Source organism: Hyperolius riggenbachi, chromosome 3 (assembly GCF_040937935.1).
Source record: "Hyperolius riggenbachi isolate aHypRig1 chromosome 3, aHypRig1.pri, whole genome shotgun sequence".
NCBI classification, from domain to species: Eukaryota; Metazoa; Chordata; class Amphibia; order Anura; family Hyperoliidae; genus Hyperolius; species Hyperolius riggenbachi.
In genome coordinates, this window is record NC_090648.1 from 6,208,430 (window position 1) to 6,230,371 (window position 21,942).

General features: G+C 47.2%; 1 protein-coding gene across 1 annotated transcript in view; it reads right to left on the reverse strand.

Moving 5' to 3' along the window:
• Positions 1-16,533, reverse strand: part of LOC137560829 (phospholipid scramblase 1-like) — an 84,855-nt gene extending 68,322 nt beyond the window's left edge. Inside the window, exon 1 of the mRNA XM_068271965.1 lies at positions 16,435-16,533. The gene's annotated coding sequence lies outside the window, so the exon portion shown is untranslated. The remainder of the gene's footprint in view (positions 1-16,434) is intronic.
• Positions 16,534-21,942: the final 5,409 nt, after the last annotated feature.

The following is a 21,942-nucleotide window of genomic DNA, read 5'->3' on the forward strand; positions in this document are numbered from 1 at the left end:
GCCATCTCATACCACACGTCCACCAGTGATCTTCCACCGCTATGTCCTGATATGACCCTGCCATATTGCAGCACGCATCTACTAGTCATCTGCCACCGCTATGCCCTGATATGACCCAGGCCATCTCAAACCATACATATACCAGTCATCATCCACCGCTATGCCCTAATATGACCCTGCCATATCACAGCATGCATCTACCAGTCACCTACCACCACTATGTCCTGATATGACCTTGTCACCTCAAATCCTGCATGTACCGTTCCCTTCTTCAGTGACATAAGACACGCCTCTGTATTGAGGATCCCATCGTGATGGGATTATCTGCCACTGATTGGCTGTTCTGTCCCATGAAATGCAATCTCGTGTATGCTTAACTAATTCCGCCGGTTAGATCGATCCAGAGCCGATCCTGTGGATGATCCAATGCTTTGATCGATTTCCTGGAACGGTAATCACTTAGGTAACCAATTGATTTCAATCAATTAGGCATGAATATCGTATTGTACATCAATCAAATATTTGGTTAGTTGAAATTGGGAGCTTGGAACGGTTTTGGTGCGTCGTGCTAATAAAGTGTCCCTGTTTTGAACAGACCGTTTCTTTTTTCTTTTGTTTGGCTGAGATTTTTGTTGCAATCAGTGGATGTGGTGATCAGACTTTGGGATTGTTCTTCCCTCCGCATTCAAAGATTAGGAATATCTTATCAACCTACAAATGAATCCGATGCTTATTCTGCCCAATCGTTCATTTTCCCAAGAAGCCCAGCCTCTGCCCCACAGGTGACTCTCACACCTACAATCATCCGTACCAACCAAACACGTCTGCTCAACAGACTGATCGCCAACTCAGATATCTGCTGTTTCCAAACGGTGTTCAGACAAACCCATCAACAATTCTCAGACAATCCCATCATTTCATTGGACTGTTGATTGGATTGTATCAGCCTGTGTGTAGTAGGCCTCTATTTGGACAGATACCACCAGGTAACACCAACCACATCTCTTATAAATCCCAGGTGGTAGTGGAGCCCTTATGGCTTTTCTCACACATTGGTAAAAGATCATCAGTCCTCAGTTCTGATTTACCCCAAAAGTTCAGAAAAAAACTGTCATTAGTGCCTGATTTTATGACAAAAATGATTCCATACACACAGTTATCTTACGTCAAGCAGTGCTATATATCTCAAGGAACATCGGGAGATATCTGAGGATATCTGACCATGGATGATAAATATCTCAAGGAACATCAGGAGATATCTGAGGATATCTGACCATGGATGATAAATATCTCAAGGAACATCAGGAGATATCTGAGGATATCTGACCATGGATGATAAATATCTCAAGGAACATCAGGAGATATCTGAGGATATCTGACCATGGATGATAAATATCTCAAGGAACATCAGGAGATATCTGAGGATATCTGACCATGGATGATAAATATCTCAAGGAACATCAGGAGATATCTGAGGATATCTGACCATGGATGATAAATATCTCAAGGAACATCAGGAGATATCTGAGGATATCTGAGCAGGGGTGATAAATATCTCAAGGAACATCAGGAGATATCTGAGGATATCTGACCATGGATGATAAATATCTCAAGGAACATCAGGAGATATCTGAGGATATCTGACCATGGGTGATAAATATCTCAAGGAACATCAGGAGATATCTGAGGATATCTGACCATGGATGATAAATATCTCAAGGAACATCAGGAGATATCTGAGGATATCTGACCATGGATGATAAAAATCTCAAGGAACATCAGGAGATATCTGAGGATATCTGAGCAGGGGTGATAAATATCTCAAGGAACATCAGGAGATATCTGAGGATATCTGAGCAGGGGTGATAAATATCTCAAGGAACACTGGGAGATATCTGAGGATATCTGACCATGGGTGATAAATATCTCAAGGAACATCAGGAGATATCTGATTCTGGACATGAGCAAGACCTGGTCTCAAATGGTCAGTCAAAAGGTGTCCATACATCAGGAAGAGGATGAAGTCAGTGGCAGACACCAGTGGCGCCGGGGGTTCCATCGCGTTTGTCGCAATTTGGCTCACCATTACCACCACACACCTGATCGAGCAGGTTAGGCCGACATCTTGCAGCATGTCCGACCGATACCTGTGACCAATTTCAGCCTGAAATTGATTGCATCGTTGATAATAATCAAATCGGATGGTCAATCGGCCTCTATGTTGCTTGATGTATGGCCACCTTATGAATATTTGAAAATATGGGATAAAACGTAGATAAAACCCCTATAGCTGGAAACACAGGTTGACATCTGGAGTTGAGAACATTTCTACAGATGAGCAAGATCTGGACGTGCGACACCTCAAAGCAGAACTACCGTCAGAATACGTAAAGATGTTGTGGAGCCTACAAAGCAGCTTTTAGGACTCTTTGTAACCTCATACCTGCTGCCCGGTAATGGTTCAATACCTGTTACCCCTCACTCCTCCCCATGGTTGTCCCACCTCCTGGCCTCACTGAAGGTATTGCCAGATATAGGATTACAGATATAATGGACAATGACTGGAGAACCTGCTTAACATCTGTAGATATCATTAAACATTTAGAGAGAGGCAGGTCCTGGTCTCGGATGGTCGAATAATGACTCATAGCAGAAATGATATGTAAAGATGTGGGAAAATATTCCGATATAACAAACAATGACTGGAAAAACAGGATAAGATCTGGAGATAGGAGGAATATCTGGAGATGGGCAGGACCTGGATAAACTAGCAATGACTCATGGCGGAGGAGAGAATGTGGAAAAATGGTATAATATGCAGATAGACAGGAAGGTACTTGGGGGGTAACATTTGGGGAAATCTGATGATGTACACACAATAGAGCTGGGCAGGACCAGTTCTTGGATGGCTGGATGATGACTCATGTGGGTGAGGGAGTCATGGAGATATGAGATAATATATGGAAATGCAGAACCTCATCTACAAATACTCCTCCAGGCAAAATGATCGGTGTTTATTAGTATGTCCTCCATACATCACTTGACTTGGCGGCTTGTTGAGCATCTGAGTCAATAATTCTTGTTGAATCCAATGCCATAAGCATGCACGACTGACAATTTAACAAATATGAGCCCAAAATTGGTCAAATGTATGGATTAGACATGCTACAAGATGTCGCCGATTGGGTACACGGTGGTAACGGCTTGCGATATCGGGACAAGCAACGAACACGACGGAACTTCCAGCACTATTTTCCCAAATGTGAATGTGCCTCCCGTCCACACATTTAATACTTTACCTGCCCCCTGTCTCCCGACTTGTTCCCCATGCATTGCCCGTATTGCTGCGATGCATGTAAGACATCGGAAGTCCTTCCACAATGTGGAAGATGAATGGAGACCACGTCAGGAGACAAGTAAAGTATTAAACGCACCAGCGAGGGGCACACTCACATTAGAGGTGCTGCGACAAATGCGGTGTTGTGAGGACTTGAGGTCAGTGTTGGGCTGGGAGCTTGAAAAGCTGAGGAAATCCGCCTGCTGGCCAAGCAGCAGTAATCAGGTGTTGCTGCTCACAATGAAGACTTGCTGCAGGTTTCTATTGGGAGTGATAACACAGGGTTACTGCTGCTTGGCCAGCAGGTGGATTTCCTCAGCTTTTCCCCCTCCCAGTCCGACACTGCTTGGTGTGGTAAGGAGAATATTTGGTGAGATTGGTTATTACACAGGAGAATGTTTGGCGATCGGGGAGGACATCCAGGAACATCTGAGGATAATATCTGCAGAGGGCCATGATGGTCTCGGATGGCTGAGTTTGGGGTGGGATGGAGGTGATGTGAGGTCATATACAAAAGAATGTTTGGCAATCAGGGAGGACATCTAGGAACACCGGAGGATAATGTCTGCAGATGGGCTGGACTTGGGGTAGAATGAAGAATATTTGGAGATGTGAGATAATATACAGGAGAATACTTGGTGATGAGGAATAGAGGCCTGCGCAGGTCTAATTTATTAGGTCTGACACTGGGTTTCATAAACGGTGAGGGTAGTCGGGGGATTAGTTCCCCATCTAACTGTGTAGCTCTAGCGGCATTAGTGGAAGTGTCACCTTGGCCACCACAGTGCAGACTGGGAGATGTAGTACAGTGTGACCACATCTCCCGGCCAGGAGTTTTCAAATGAGTGCTTGAGAGACGGAAGGAGCCTGCTGAGCAGCAGCAAGCAAGTCAGCAGGCTGTGTCGGACTGGGAGCTGGAAAAGCTGAGGAAATCCACTTGCTGGCCAAGCAGCAGTAATCAGGTGTTGCTGCTCACAATGAAGACTTGCTGCAGGTTTCTATTGGGAGTGATAACACAGGGTTACTGCTGCTTGGCCAGCAGGTGGATTTCCTCACAGTGAGGACTTGCTGCAGGTCTCTATTGGGAGAGATAACACAGGGTTACTGCTGCTTGGCCAGCAGGTGGATTTCCTCACAGTGAGGACTTGCTGCAGGTCTCTATTGGGAGTGATAACACAGGGTTACTGCTGCTTGGCCAGCAGGTGGATTTCCCTCACAATGAGGACTTGCTGCAGGTCTCTATTGGGAGTGATAACACAGGGTTACTGCTGCTTGGCCAGCAGGTGGATTTCCCTCACAATGAGGACTTGCTGCAGGTCTCTATTGGGAGTGATAACACAGGGTTACTGCTGCTTGGCCAACAGGTGGATTTCCTCACAGTGAGGACTTGCTGCAGGTCTCTATTTGGAGTGATAACACAGGGTTAGTGCTGCTTGGCTAGCAGGTGGATTTCCTCACAGTGAGGACTTGCTGCAGGTCTCTATTGGGAGTGATAACACAGGGTTACTGCTGCTTGGCCAGCAGGTGGATTTCCTCACAGTGAGGACTTGCTGCAGGTCTCTATTTGGAGTGATAACACAGGGTTACTGCTGCTTGGCTAGCAGGTGGATTTCCTCACAGTGAGGACTTGCTGCAGGTCTCTATTGGAAGTGATAACACAGGTTACTGCTGCTTGGCCAGCAGGTGGATTTCCTCACAGTGGAGACTTGCTGCAGGTCTCTATTGGGAGTGATAACACAGGGTTACTGCTGCTTGGCCAGCAGGTAGATTTCCTCACAGTGAGGACATACTGGAGGTGTCTATTGGGAGTGATAACACAGGGTTACTGCTGCTTGGCCAGCAGGTGCATTTCCTCACAATGGAGACTTGCTGCAGGTTTCTATTGGGAGTGATAACACAGGGTTACTGCTGTTTGGCCAGCAGGTGGATTTCCTCACAGTGAGGACTTGCTGCAGGTCTCTATTGGGAGTGATCACACAGGGTTACTGCTGCTTGGCCAGCAGGTGGATTTCCTCACAATGAGGACTTGCTGCAGGTCTGTATTGGGAGTGATAACACAGGGTTACTGCTGCTTGGCCAGCAGGTGCATTTTCTCACAATGAGGACTTGCTGCAGGTCTCTATTGGCAGTGATAACTCAGGGTTACTGCTGCTTGGCCAGGAGGTGGATTTCCTCAGTTTTTCCACCTCCCAGTCCAGCACCGTCAGCAGGTGAGTGTTCTGCTCCCAGCAGCCACCACACATTTTGGGAAGCAAAACACACAGAATTTTCTTATGTTTGCTTCACTACCCCACCGGCTACCGCAGCCGGATCAATACAGGTATCAGAACCTGACCCGCATTTTGGGTAACAAGTGTGCGACCCAATGCAGGACTCTAATAAGGGGGGCATCTCAGAACATCTGATAATATTGTTGTACCGGCAGGACCTGGTCTCAGATGGCTGGATGATGACTTGGGGTGGGATAGATAATATTAGGAGGTATGAGGTAGGATACAGGTGAGTATTTGGTGATTGGTGTTATTATACAGGAGGATATTTGGCAATCGGGGAGGACATCCAGGAACATCTGATGATACTATCAGCAGATAGGCAGGACTTGGTCTCAGATGTTTGGGCGATGACTCACAGTGGTTTTGGTCTTGGTTGATGGAGGACTAGTCATGGGACATGTGCGGCCAGTGTGGGTGGGTGAGGACAGGCTGGTCGGTTGGGTGAGGAGAGGCTGATTGGGTGTGGTGGAGCTCGTCTTACATAAAACTAATTGTTCAGAACCAGCTGAGGAATTTGAGGTCTGATTCATCGTCTGCAGTGAGGGAGAAGCTGCCGCTGGGAGGGGAGAGACAAACAACAACACACAAAGAACAATGGAGGCTCCAGCAAGGAACTTCATCAGAGACTGAGGTCCCAGAACTGCCCAAGACTGATGCTTCACCCCTGGGGGGCTCCTCGTCTGCCGAGTCATCTACTGGGCCAGCTCTTCAGAACAGGGCAGGTGACATCATCAGGAAGTCAGGTCCTCCCCTTCCCCCAGAGCTGACAGCTGTGCAAAGCTAAGAACTAAGGGACACCAAGATCTCACAACAAAGATCCAGCAAAAGTCAGATGGTGACTGAACTTTCACCTTTTCCATGCCAAAACAAGAAGACATGCCGTGAGCTTTGTGACTTGTTAAGAGACTGAAGTTAGCCATACACTATTCAATTATCACTCAACACTCTTGTGTTTCCTCCATCTTACAATCAAAATTACAATCAATTCTACAGTAAATATTACGATCAATAAAACTTAAAACCGATATTGTGCATCTATATCTTAATCAATATTAGTCCTTAAAGAAGAACTGCAGTGAAAATAGCATAATGAATACAATTGCTTATTGTTTACAATATTAATTTATAGATTATGTAGTCAGTGTTTCCCATTGTAAAGTCTTTCCTCTCCCTGATTTACATTCTGACATTTATCACATGGTGACATCTTTGGGGTGGGTAGACACTAGGCAGAATCACATATGCGTTTTCCACTATGTGCTAAGGGAAATGCGTATGCAATTCTGCCTGGTGTGTTCCTAGCCTTAGTTCTTGCCAGGTGATCTGTACTGAATGTTCATTACTGAGCATTCTATGCACAGAGGAAGATGCTTGCTTGGCAGTTGGAAACAGCTTTTGTTTCCCACAATGCAACAAGGTTCACAGACAGGAAACTATCAGCACCATGGTCCTGACATCACACAATGGGAGGGGTTTCACCACAATATCAGCCATACAGAGCCCCCTGATGATCTATATGAGAAAAGGAATAGATCTCTTATGGGAAAGGGGGTATCAGCTACTGATTGGGATGTAGATCAATCTTAGGTTACAGATCCTCTTTAATATTGATGATAATATCCATCGAAAACAAAATCCGAGCAACAATTGAATAGTGTGTGTGCAGATTTAGGCCTCACGCCACTACAGGCTTGCGCTTTACATGTGAAAATTGGCATGCAAATGTTCACACGAAAAACACAAACATTTCCCACAAATGGTTTTTTTGAGTATTTTTTTTTTTGCATAAGAGAAATCAGCTTAGTAGATAAGACTTCCTCCACTTCCTGTGTAAGACCTACGCAAATCATTGCAGCAGAACATACAGCTTCATATTTCACATACAGAGTTATTCAGAATCATTATGCGTCATTTGGACGCAAAAACACACGGAATGCAAAGAAGGGTTGTCAGTTGTCTTTTTGTATTATTTTGCAGCAGAACACAGAGGAAACCGGACATGCCATGCAAATGAGAGCTGTAAACGTTCACTATGGCCTGGGGCACACCAGAGGAGTTTGTTCTGAGCGTTTTGAGTTTTTAAATCTGCTGCTAATGTTATCCTATGTGTCTGTGCACACTAGAGCAATGAGGTTTTGTAAAAACCCCATAGCATTACATTGGGAAGAGCTTTTAGAGGTTTCAAAAGCTCTTCCCAATGTAATGCTATGGGGTTTTTTACAAAACCTCATTGCTCCAGTGTGCACAGACACATAGGATAACATTAGCAGCAGATTTAAAAACTCAAAACGCTCAGAACAAACTCCTCCGGTGTGCACCAGGCCTAACAGGCTAATGTTCGCTACATGAGAACGCATATATTTGCATGCAGCAGACAGGAAGTCTTACAGACCATAGAAACGAGTTGTCATAGCGACAGCTGCAGCATCCCACATATCGCACATTGGGGTCTGTGCAGATATCCACACTGATTGTATGTCTGGGGCTGAATCACAACGATTGTGTGACGGTGTGCTTACGAGATTTACTGCTGGCTAGACTCCGTACACGGCTGAATGGAGACTGCAGGAGTACCAAGGCCATAAACTGATCCCCCATAGAGGGGCACACACCATAAGATTTAAGGTCTGTACACACACTAGATTTACATTGGAGCACACAAACGAGTGACATAGATTGGCTGCAGTAGAAGCTGAATCACACACCTGCAACAAGCATGCAGCTAATCCTGTCACACTTCAGCCACCTGATCTGCTGCATGCTTGATCAGGAGCTGTGGCTAAAAGTATTAAGCCTGGTACCCACATACAATTTTGATCGGCCAATCACTGACCAATTTTACCTCCTTCATATAGTACAAGAGTTTACCTACACAATCTGTTCACTGAATTCACAATCTGTTGGCCCTCATAATCCATGGAGGTGGTATATTTGGTCAGTGATTGGCCAATCAAAATTGGATGTGTGTATGCACCTTAAAGCCTCATCTACACGGTACAATTTTGCATCATATAGATGGATCTATTAGATAGATCTAATAAGAAATTGCATCGTGTGTAGACGTCCAAATTGTTTCAGATCAGTTTTGCGATAGATTTTGCTTTAATAAGTACCCACAATCTATTGCAAAATCTATCGCAATTTGATTGGACAGGTTAGTAATCCTACTAATATAATAAATGGGAAAGTTCGGATGTTTGGATGTTTGTTACTCGATCACGCAGAAATGGCTGAACGGATTTGAATGAAATTTGGCACACACATAGTACATTACCTGGAATAAAGTATAGGATACTTTTTATTCCCATAACCAAAAAGGGGGCGGAGACAAATACACATTTCACTGGGAAAATGTAAACTGCATCCATTCTTACACTGTTAATTGTAGGGTTCTCAAACTTTGCACAATTGGTCACTGGGTGACTGGGGTTAATATTCAGAAAGGTGGGTGGAGTCTACATAAGCCAATCATAATTCACCTAGTGATTTTCAAGGGGAATATTTACATTGCTGCCATTCTTGCACTGTTAATGGCACAAACCTTAAACCTGGTACAGTTGGTCATTGGGTGACTGGGGTTCAAATTTAGACAAAGGGGTGGAGCCACAAACAGCCAATCAGATTTGTTTAATCTCAATGCAAATGATTGATGCCAAAAACCGCAAAGCGCACAAACTTGGTCATTGAGTAACTGTGTGTTAGGGTTAGAAATAGTAGGCGGAGCCAACACCAGCCAAATACATACCTGAACAATGTCAGGAAATAAGTGGGTGGAGAAAAATACAAATTTCATTGGGAAAATGTAAACTGCAGCCATTCTTACACTGTTAATGGCAGGGTTCTCAAACTTTGCACAGTTGGGTGACTGGGACTAATATTCAGAAAGGTGGGTGGAGCCTATAAAAGCCAATCAAAATCCACCTATTGATTTTTAAGGGGAATTGCTGCCATTCTTGCACTGTTAAGCACCTGTACCTGGTACAGTTGGCCATTGGGTGATGTGGCTTCAAATTCAGAAAAAGGGTGGAGCCACATCCAATCAGATTAATTTTATTTCATTGCAAAGTATTGATGCCAAAGACCGCAAAGCTCACACACTTGGTCAGTAAGTAATTGTGTGTTAGGGTTAGGAAAAGTGGGCAGAGCCAACACCAGCCAAATACATACCCAGGCAACGCCGGGCGTCCAGCTAGTAGGAAATAAACAAGGCAGCCTCCTTATTCCTCTCTCTTTGGGTTCCCATAAAGGATGCTGACTACACACACACCAATTTTCCACACTATTATGCCGTTTGAATAGTGCGTGTGAAAGCAGAAGTAACGTTTCACACAACACAGGCACACATGCTCTGCAATGAAACGTTGTTTGTACAGCATTGTACGCATCATCCCACTGCAAGAGATCTTCCCAGTAATCCTCAGAATCGATCTGCCAGTCGGATCAGATAGAGTACGCAAAATCCGACGCTTGTTGTTGTTTAGCGTCATTTGACTACATTTTTCATACTGATTGTTGACAGACTTTTATCTTATGTGTGTACAAGGATTTTGATTGATCAGTGGAGGAAATATTTACCATAAACTCCTAAAGTGGGGGAACGACTAATCGAGATTGTTTATCTAGTTATGTAAAACAGGTTAGTGGAACTGAGCATCTAAGATCCTAAGCAGACAACACACCTAAAGATCTGATTGTCAAATAGTCACACAATTCTCACATCGTCACAAGATCTGTGTGAAGAGGCAGTTCCGTTTCCATCCAACCAAGCCACACACACAATCATTGGTAAGATTACGCTAAAACGTGCGCAGTCCGAGTAGGAGGAACAACATGGCGGATCCCACATATAACTCTGGCCTTGTCTCTCCTGCCCTGAATGACACAAGAGAAACTCTCTGCATGGAGTTTGTATGTCCCACTGGGGATTCCTCCAGGTGCTCCTGTATCCGCTCACACCCAAGTCCACTGCATTCTAGCCCCGCCTTAGAAGGACCTGCGGAGATCATTCCAGTCATCTTCTCAGTAACACAGGTAGGAGTCTTGAGGGACACAAGGCTGGAGATCATTCTGTCACTCTGACTGAGCTACACTAGCAGACTCCAGTAAATAGCAAACACGCAGGAAAGGGGGTGCCACAGACTTGGGGATGCTTTAACTAGCTAAGGGCCGCGTCACACCAACGGGCGTCACCGCAGCGGCAGCCCCAGAACCGCCTAACGCGTGAAGTCCTGGGGCTGGCTTTTGCAGGAGATCGCGCGCACATCTCCGCTTGGTAGGCAAAGCTCCGCTCCGAGACTGTTAGATGGCGAAAAACCACTGTCTACTTACTACGTACAGCGCTGTACAGGAGACAACCGTGTGACACGGCGGTCCCCTGCAGAGCCTATCACAGCCGATTGCGCTGATTGGCTGGGAGATGGAGGGAGGGTGGGGGGGAAGAGGAAATATAAAAAAAAATTTTACAAATATTTAAAAAAATTATAGAATAAATATTTATAAAAATAAATAAATAAACAGGGGGAGCGATCAGACTCCACCAACAGAGAGCTCTGTTAGTGGGGAGAAAAGGGGTGGGGGGAATCATTTGTGTACTGAGCTGTGTGGCCCTGCAGCAAGGCTTAAAGCTGCAGTGGCCATTTTTGTGAAAAATATCCTGGTCTTTAGGGGGGTAAAGCCTGTGGTCCTTAAAGGACTTCCGAGGCCAAAATGAAGAAAATGACACTATACCTTTTTATTAGCAGAATCCACGGAGGACGTCCTGCGTGTCCCCCGCTCCGTTCCGCTGTCAATGCAGGCCTTACCGTTCCCCCAGGGCATGGCCTGACCCCACTGAACGGGTCGCATCGATTCCACCTCTAAGATGGCCGCCGCCTTGATCCAAAGCTGCGCAGTACGCTTTGCCGCAAGTGCGACTGCGCAGCCTTTAGTCCGCCTCCCACTGCGTAGTGGGTCCCGGCATGCTTCCCAAGTGTACGTCGGGCGTGCTCACATCACTGCGCAGTCGCACTCGTGGCAAAGCAGGACGTCCTCTGTGGATTCTGCTAATAAAAAGGTATAGTGTCATTTTCTTCATTTTGGCCTCGGAAGTCCTTTAAGTGGTTAAAAGGAGGGTGATGTTCGAAATCATTGTTCTCCTACTGTTAGGCCCGGTTACCTGCAAGGGAACACCTGCGGTCCTCCAGGATATTGCTGCGACTAAGATTGCACCTAAATCAACCATTTATTGGATCATCAAGAACTTCAAGGAGAAGTTCAGTTGTCATGAAGAAGGCTTCAGGGCATCTATGAAAGTCCAGCAAGCTCCAGGACCGTCTCCTACAGAGGATTCAGCTACGGGGTTGGGGGGCCACCAGGGCAGAGCTTGCTCATGTGGCAGGCAGGTGTGAGGGCATCTGTACGCACGGTGAGGAGAAGACTTTTGCAGGTTGGCCTGGTGTCAAGAAGGGCAGCAAAGAAGCCGTCCTCCAAGACAAACATCAGGAACAGGCTGATCTTCTGCAACATGTACAGGGACTGGACTGCTGAGGACTGGGGGTAAAGTCATCTGCTCTGATGAAGGCCCTTTGTAAATGTATGGGGAATCCGGCAAAATGATTGTCCGGAGAAGTGAAGGTGAGTGTTACCATCAGTCCTGTCTCATGCCAACAGTAAAGCATCCCGACACCATTCATATATGGAGCTGAATAAAGAATGGTACCAAAACATCCTCTGACAGGAACTTCTTCCAACCATCCAAGAACAGTTTGGTGAAGAGCAATGCCTCCTCCAGCATGATGGAGCACCGTGCCATAAGGCAAAAGTCATAACTAAGTGGCTCAGGGGGTGGGACTGACATTTTGGGTTAACGGCCAGGAAACTCCCCAGACCTTAATCCAACTGTGATCTTGTTGTAGTCAATCCTCAAGAGGGGGGTGGCCAAACACACCCCACAAATTCTGACAAACACCAAACGTTGATTATGAGAGAATGGGTTGCCATCAGTCAGGTTTTGGCCCAGAAGTTGCGTGACAGCATTCTAGGGTGATATGCAGAGATAAAGGACCAACACTGCGAATATTGGCTCTGCATAAACTTGGTGTGATTGTCAATAAAAGCCTTTGAAACTTTTGAAACGTTTGTTATTATACTTCCAATACCCCACAGACACAGCTGACAAAAAGATCCGCAGACACTGCAGCAGCAAACTTTGTGCCAGTCTTAACACTTTGGCCAGAACTGCACAGTGAGGCCGGTTTCACACTGCATATTGGCGGTAACGACCACACCGATGAAAACAGGCCTTCGGTGGCAGCTGGCCATACAGGAAGTGATGTTCTGCAGTGTTCACTTCCTGTTGCTGTATCAATGACATGCGCAAAAGTGTATTGACAAAATAAGCTTCTTGCAGTGGTAGTTTCAAAACACGCATGTCACCATATACCACCTTGACTTCCGGTCCACCGCACATCGGCGCAGGGTAACGTAGGTACGCCCTCGCGTTAGTTCCGGCACAGCCTACCGCAGGCAATGTGAACTACCCCATAGGCTTTCATTGCCCTAGCGGTAGGCTGCGGTTAATGCCACACAACGCCAGTGTGAAAGGGCCCTGATGCTTATCAGTGTCTGCTCAGATTGGGCCTAGACAGTGTATCGACGACATTAGAGTGTGAGCTCCTTTGGACAGGATGTGGACAATTGCTTTATAGAGCTCTGCATTAGCTGTTGGGGTTATACATTATTTACATCGGTGAATAGATAAATAATAATAGTTCTCTTGTATGGCGCATCACCTGCCGGGGCCAGGAAGGCCGCAGTGATGACAGACGGGAGGAGGTATCACCCACAGACATCACGTCTCGTACAGACAAAGAGCGTAAAACACACCGACAGCGATAAACACAGGAAGTGTGACTGAGCCAAGAGAACAAACAAAGAAACACCAAACTTCCTACAGCGACTTCATCTACTGACTGGGGGGAGATAAGGGGGGGGGGGGAGGGAGAGAAATATGAGGGGGGAGATGAGAGGGTGTAGGAGATGAGGGGGAGAGGTAAGGGGGGATGAGGAGGGTAAGAGGGGGGAGGAGAAATGCAGGGGGGGATGAGAGGGGGTAAGAGGGGGGGGGATGAGAGGGGGAGAGGTAATGGGGGAGAGAGGAGAAATGCAGGCGGGGGGGGGGGGAGGTAAGGAGGGGGAGAGAAATATTGGGGGAGGTTAAGGGGCGACAGTCAGAGTACAGTGTCCTATTGGGCATTTATTGTCCTGTGTATGTCTGGCCTGAGATTTGGGAAGATAGGAAAATATAGCTGGGAGAGATAAGATGCCGCAGAGGGGGGGGGGGGGGGGAATACAAGGGGGAGGGGATGAGAGGGGGGGGGGTGAGGGGTGGTAAGAGGGGGAAAGGTAGGGGGGGGGGGGTAAGAGTGTATGTCTGGCCTGAGATTTGGGAAGATGTAACTGGGAGACATGAGATGCAGCAGACTCAGGACGAGGAGTAGTTGGAAAGTGATGAACTGAAATATTGTACAATGTTTTGACAAAGTGCTGTGTTTACAGTGTGTGTGTCAGTGTGAAATGTGTGTCAGTATGCATTGTGCGTCAGTTTACAGTGTATAGTGTGTCAGTGTACAGGGTATATAGCGTGTGTCAGTTTACAATTTTCGTATAATGTGTACAATGTGTAGTGTGTGACTGTGCAGTGTGTATGGTAGGAGACCTTGGGCAAGTCTCCCTAACACTGCTACTGCCTATAGAGCTCCCCTAGTGGCTGCAGCTCTGGTGCTTTGAGTCCACCAGGAGAAAAGCATGATATACATTTTATTTGTCTTGTATGTACTGGGTGTGTATGTGTTCAGTGTGTATTTGTGCGGTGCATGGTTGTATATCTACAGTGTGTGTGTGTGTTATGTATCTGTACACTGTGTATGTGTGTTTTTGTATGTGTATACAGTATATGTGTGTGGATGTGCAATGTGTTTTTGTATACGGTGTGTATGTACATTGTGTATATATGTAAAATGTGTGTATAGATGTGCAGTGAATATATGTGTATTTGTGCAGTGTGTTTGTGTATACGGTGTGTATGTAAATTTTGTATATGTGTAAAGTGTGTGTGTGTATATATGTATGTGTATATGTGCATTGAGTATATGTGCAGTGTGTTTGTGTATACTGTGTGTGTGTGTGTAATTGCTGTGGGTGTGTGTAGTGTGTTTGTGTGTGTGTGTATAATATGTGCAGTGTGTATACTGTATGTGTTTGTATAATATGTGCAGTGTGCTTGTGTATTGTGTGTGTATGTGCAGTGTGTTTGTGTATACTGTGTATGTGGCGTGTATATATGTGCAGTGTGTGTGTGTGTGTGTGTGCATACTGTGTGTCTGTGTATACTGTGTGTTTGTGTATACTGTGAGTGTGGTGTGTATATTTGTGCAGTGTGTGTATACAGTGTGTTTGTGTATACTGTGTGTGTGCAGTGTGTTTGTGTATACTGTGTATGTGGTGTGTGTGTATATATATATATATATATATATATATATATATATATATATATATATATATATATATATATATATATATATATACAGAGAGTGTGTGTATACTGTGTGTGTGTGTGGAGTGTGTTTCTGTATACTGTGTTTGTGTATAGTGTGTGTGTATGTGCAGTGTGTTTGTGCATAGTGTGAGTGTGGTGTGTATATATGTGCAGTGTGTGTATGTACAGTGTGTGTGTGTGTGTACAGTGTGTGTATATGTTTCTGTATACTGTGTGTGTGTAGTGTGTATACTGTGAGTGTGGTGTGTATATATGTGCAGTGTGTGCGTGTGTGTACAGTGTGTGTGTATACTGTGTGTGTGTGCTTAGTGTGAGTGTGGTGTGTGTATATGTTTCTGTATACTGTGTGTGTATACTGTGTGTGTGTGTATAGTGTGAGTGTGGTGTGTATTTTGTGCAGTGTGTGTAAAGTGTGTGTGTGTGTGTGTGTACAGTTTGTGTTTGTACGGTGTGTGTGTGTACAGTGTGTGTGTGTACGGTGTGTGTGTGTGTGTGTATACAGTGTGTGTGTCTGTACGGTGTGTGTGTGTACAGTGTGTGTGTACAGTGTGTATATATACAGTGTGTGTGTACAGTGTGTATACAGTGTGTGTGTGTGTGTGTATAGTGTGAGTGTGGTGTGTATATTTGTGCAGTGTGTGTGTGTACGGTGTGTGTGTGTGTGTGTATACAGTGTGTGTGTCTGTACGGTGTGTGTGTGTACAGTGTGTGTGTACAGTGTGTATATATACAGTGTGTGTGTACAGTGTGTATACAGTGTGTGTGTGTGTGTGTATAGTGTGAGTGTGGTGTGTATATTTGTGCAGTGTGTGTGTGTATACAGTGTGTGTGTGTGTGTGTATAGTGTGAGTGTGGTGTGTATGTACAGCACAGTTCTAGTTCCCAGCTGCGGAGTTAGCGCAGACAATGATGGGTGGCTGGGAGTGGAGGGGGTACCACAGATACTCAGTAAAGGGGGTGCCACAGACTTGGGGTCCCCCCTGTCTCCGCAGACATCAGCCCTCCCTCTCTGCAGCACAAAGTGGAGTCTGGTTTCAGGAAACAAACATGTCCAGACAAAAGACGAGAGGCTTGCGGGGGCCGGGGGGAGATGTTGGGGTGCGATTCCTGTATATGGGGGTGAGTTCCGTGCAGGAGGCACACAGGGGGGTGCAGGGGGTCCCCTCCAGGGTGAGAAGTTATGAAGAAGGGGTGAGAAGAGAAAGTTGGGGAAGGAGGAAAGTTTGGGGTGGGACAGAAAGTTTTGGGGTGCTGAGAAGTCCCATAGCAGCTGTTTGGGGGGGTCCTACCTGCTGCCCTGCCCCCGCTGTGCAGACTCTGGGGGTCGCCCCCTCTCCCAGGCTCTGGCTGCAGCTCTGTTCTTACAGATGAGCTATTTTCTGTCTGGAGAGAGGAGGAGAGCAGAGCTGGGGGAGGAGAAGGGTGGAGATTCCCCTGGGGCAGAAGGAGGGGGAGGCATCAGGTATGACTGGCCAGCTGACATAGGAGGAGGAGGAAGTCACTCCAGTGATATAGAGGGGGGCAGGTGTGAATTCATGCTCTGTACACAGGCTCCCCCTGGTGTCCGCCTACCGGCACTGCAGCCTCCACTTTCCATGCTGGATTCTTTCCATCTTATTGTATGAAGGAGTCATTGTTTCCATATGAGGGGGAAGGGAGCGGCTACACTGTATCCAGCTGCTGCATCAGCTCTTTTCCTTAAAGGGGCAGCGCACAGCAGCTGTAACCGGATCGTGAGACCTGCACAGGGGGGCAGCGAGGTCCCCTAATCACCCGGGAACAGGTTAAAGTGACACTCCGGCTGAAGCGTTGTCATTGTGGGTACACGGTGTGCTGCTTTCTGTGTTATTATTATGTTATGTAGCGCTGTCGTCTGCTGTGGCGCTGTACAGACGACCCCCCCCTTAGTGAGTGGTGGTGTAGTGGTTAGCGCTCTCGCCTTGCAGCGCTGGGTCCCCGGTCCAAAACACAGCAAGAGCACTATCTGCAAGGAGTTTGTATGTTCTCCCCATGTCTGTGTGGGTTTCCTCCCGGCACTCTGGTTTCCTCCCACATCCCAGAGCAGGATCATCCACCAGGCAACCTAGGGAGGTGCCTGGGGCCCAGTAGGTGACATGGGGCCCACCAACCCCCTTCACTGACCTCTCTGCACTTCAGCTTACCAAAAGGACCACAAGAGGGCCCTAAATGTAGTACCTTGCCTGGGGCTCATTACATTTTAATCCTTCTCTGCCTATAGGTACAGATGTTGTTTCATGCGGAGTTCCTCTCCAGTGTCACATCTACAAGTAATTGCTTCCCGATAAATCCCTATATGATCTGCCTGTGTGTGGGGTCTGAGGCAGGACAGGAGGATCTCCTGCAGGACTTTACCCCAAAACCTGATCCCTTATAGACTGCAGTGCGATGTATGGGGGATCCACCAAGAGATAGACCTCTCTGTGATCGATAGAAAGACCTGTTGGCTGCCCATACACCAGCAGACCAATTCCCCATCGATTTCAGGAAGAAATCTACCAGGAATTGGCCTAGCAAAGCTGCCTCCACCCCCTGCCTGGCCTAAGTGGGAATGTCTTCCCCTCCTCCGCAAAATCTTACCTGTCCCCTTGCCATGACTCCCTACCCAATCAACACAGGTAACTGATATTGGGCGGAAATCTGGCATGCTTGTTGTGGCATCAATCTTCATCAGATGCGGGCGTGGGTAGTGCTTATGTACAGCTCATTCACCACGGAACAAGAAGGCAGAGCACACAGAACGCTCTTTGCGGCGGGAGCGTGATCATAACAGGCGCACTGCGCACCCACGCATGCACAGAAGACCGCAGCCGCTGGTCGCCATCTTACAGAGGGGAGAGCGGAGGCCTGGCTCAGAGCGGAACTGTTCCGTGGGACCTGACAGTCTTCTAGGGCCTAGGGCCCCAACGAGAGGTACACGTACCCCGGGGGGGGGGGGGGTGACTGCTGATGGTTCCAGTGGGTACTCGGGCTTAATATACTTAACCAAGCATAACATTTAGAGTTTTATAAAATGATTAATCTTATTTAAACAGTACTAAATTAGTGTTTTAGGTAATTGAAAGCAATCATAAATGCTTGGGAATTGCTTAGAACCAATTATCATGCACTACGAGTAAACATATATTTGTCAAGGGGTACCTGTGATAATGTTTCCTATGCCAGGGGGTACTTGGTGAGTACAGGGTTTTACAAGGGGTACATACCAATACAATGTTGAGAAACACTGCTCTAGGGGCTGGAAGGAGCTCAGGTGAGTAAAACATTATTATTATTTTTTTTAAATTCCGTGATGTATCCTTTAAAGAGACTCTGAAGTGAGATTAAAAACAGCTTTTTAGCTTATATTCTACATGGGCATGTTTGCCCCTGCTAAAACGCCGATATCTCGCGGCAGAACGAGGGGTCTTTACCCCCAAATCCCCTCCGTGGTGTCCGGGGAGCGCTTCCTGTTGAGGCAGAGCTAATGGCTGTAGCTCTGCCTCTCAGCGCTGATCGCCGCCTCTCCCCGCCCCTCTCAGTCTTCCTTTACTGAGAGGGGCGGGGAGAGGCGGAGATCTGCCGGCTGATAGACGCGCATGGAGGCAGAGCTACAGCAGAAAGCTCTGCCTCCATGAGCAACAAGATCCACGACCAAGAAAGTCGTGGATTTTGCAGGGGGGATTTGGGGGTTAAAGACCCCTCGTTCTGCCGCGGGATAGCGGCGGTTAGCAGGGGCATACATGCCCATGTGGAATATAAGGTAAAAAGCGATTTTTAATCTCGCTTCAGAGTCTCTTTAAGGCTAGGTCTACACTAGGCACGGTTGCAGGACGGAGCCCGCGGTCCATGATCCTAGCCAAGGGAACACAAACGGATCAATGCTGCCTTTTTTGCAGCATACATTTTCGATTCATTTTTCTTTTTTTTTGGGCTGAGGGGGTAGCAGCTAGGACGGGGGTGGCAGCGGGGAGGGAGGACGTCCCCCCCTCCCTCACCTGGGACCCCGTCCCTGCTACCCCCTCCAGCTACATGCCGCAAAAATGTAATGTACAGCAGCAGTGAGCAGGGAGGTTACTTCCTTCTCCTACGACTTCCTCCGCTCGCCGCATCACTGCCTGCAATGTCGCCCTCTATACTTCGGAGGAAAAGAAGGTCAGCTCGCCGCTGCTATACATTACATTTTTGCGGCATGTAGCTGGAGGGGGTAGCAGCTAGGACGGGGGTGGCAGCGGTTAGTGGGGATGTTCCCCCCTCCCTCACCTGGGACCACGTCCCTGCTACCCCCTCCAGCTACATGCCACAAAAATGTAATGTACAGCAGCAGTGAGCAGGGAGGTTACTTCCTTCTCCTACGACTTCCTCTGCTCGCCGCATCACTGCCTGCAATGTCGCCCTCTATACTTCGGAGGAAAAGAAGGTCAGCTCGCCGCTGCTATACATTACATTTTTGCGGCATGTAGCTGGAGGGGGTAGCGGAGACGGGGGACCCAGGTGAGGGAGGGGACGTCCCCCCTGTCCTGCCTGCTATCACCCTCCAGCATGGCGGCCCCCCTCTCTCCTCACAGGCTGGGACACAGAAACGGATCCGTGTAGGGGGAGGATCCATTTTTCCATTACCTGCCACTATCCCTGCATGTATCCGGATCCAGATCCGTTGCGGGATAATGCAGCAGATCCGGACCTTCCCTTCAGGTTTTGTAAAAACAGGTCCCCCAAACGCAGACAGATTCGTTTTTTGTTTGGGGGTGCAGACAGCTGCTATTTTATACATTGCTATCCGTGGCTCCGGTTTTGATCAGAATGAAGCCACGGATACGTTTCCGGGCCTAGTGGGAACCTACTCTAAGCAGGGAGAAGAAATATACATGCAATCTTATTTAGGATTTCCCCATCTGAATCACTGACACACATTTATGGAAAGAAAAAGAGCAGCACAATCAGTTCTTTCACTTTTGCAATAGATTTCCCTCCATGTTGCCGGCGTTTGTGCTGATAAATCTGCCCCATTGTCTTCTACCTGTCTGATGATAACAGCCTGTCTGTCACATGCAGCAAACACTTACTTGTGTGCTGGATGGCTGTGGATGCAGCTACACTGTCAGCAGGTCTGTATGAGACACGTGCTTCTCTGCCTGCCTGTCTGTCACGTGCTCCTGAGGCTCCTCCCACTATGCCAGAACATTCTCTAGCTCTTGTCCAATCACATGTGCCCAGTCACTAACAGACAGTGCTTTCCCTCCCACCCCTCCCTTCTAACAGAGCACGCCCTGGTGATTTCTGGATATCTATGAAATCTTCCACCTCACACTGACATGTTCCCAGTTAAATGGGGGGAGGGGAGGGTTCAGCTTGAGCAGGAAGGAGTCTGCTGGCATTAAAGAGGAACTCCAGTGAAAATAATGTAGTAAAAAAGTGCTTCATTTTTTACCATAATTATGGATAAATGATTTAGTCAGTGCTTGCTCATTGTAAAATCTTTCCTCTCCCCGATTTACATTCTGACATGTATTACATGGTGACATTGTTACTGTGGGCAGGTGATGTAGCTGCTCCTAGCTGTTTTGGCTGTTAGAGACAGCTGTAAACAGCTAATTCCTGTCTGTGAACATTGTTACATTGTGGCAGTTTGCCCAGAGTACCGCGGTACCAGAGTTTCTTGTGGGAGGGGTTTCAGCACAAAATCAGTCATACAGCACCCCCTGATGGTCTGTTTGTGAAAAGCATCATATTTCTCATGTAAAAAGGGGGTATCAGCTACTGATTGGGATAAAGTTCAATTCTAGGTTGGAGTTTCTCTTTAAAAGATACCTGAGTTGAAACAAAAAATGGATGCTATATTATTGTGTGGGGAGGTGAGCAGACTCTCACCGCACCGCCCTTGTGCCAGCGCCTCCGTCTGTTCAGCAGTAGCCTCCGTCCTCTGCACTTGGGCAGCGTGTCGGGTTGGCTCCTTCTGACAGCGCTTTCCGATTGTGCTGACCTGCGGGCAGAGAACTGAGGCTATTACCGCTTAACAGAGGGGGACGCGGGCACACGGGCGGTATGGTGAGAGTCTGCCCACCTCCCCACACTCTAATACAGTGTCCTATTTTTATTTCAACTCAGGTATAGAGATGGCTCGAACCTCCGATTTTGGGTTTGTGAACCTCGATCGCGAACTTCCGCAAAAATTTGCTTTCGCCAGCGAACCGGCAAACCGCATTAGACTTCAATGGGGAGGCGAACTTGAAAAACTACAAACACTGTTTCTGGCCACAAAAGTGGTGGAAAAGATGTTTCAAGGGGTCTAACACCTGGGGGCATGGTGGAGTGGGATACATGCTAAAAGTCCCGGGGAAAATTACGGATTTGACACACAGCAGGGTTATAATCCCTAAAGGGCAGAAACCACATTGCATTCCTAAATTGGAGGCATAAAGTGCTTGAAAACATCTTGCATGGGTATACATCAATTAGGGAGTGTAATTAGAGTACTGCTTCACACCAACAGACCAAACTCACTGTGTAACGCACCGCAAACAGCTGTTTGCGTAGTGACGGCCGTGCTGGACTGGTGCGCACCGTAGCCAGAGTGTAGGCCGTGGCGGTTTAAGCCCATATGGTCGCCGGGCTGTGGTAGCTCAATGATAGAACAGCAGTGACTGTCCAGCTGATCAAATTTGGTTTGACCACAATGAAGCAACGACCTTATTATCTTTGGTGTGCCACCCCCACCCGAGACACTCATATAGCCGGCAGTCATTACTTCATTGTGATACGCAAGCCCCTTCACCGCGGCAAGGTAACGATCACGAAGG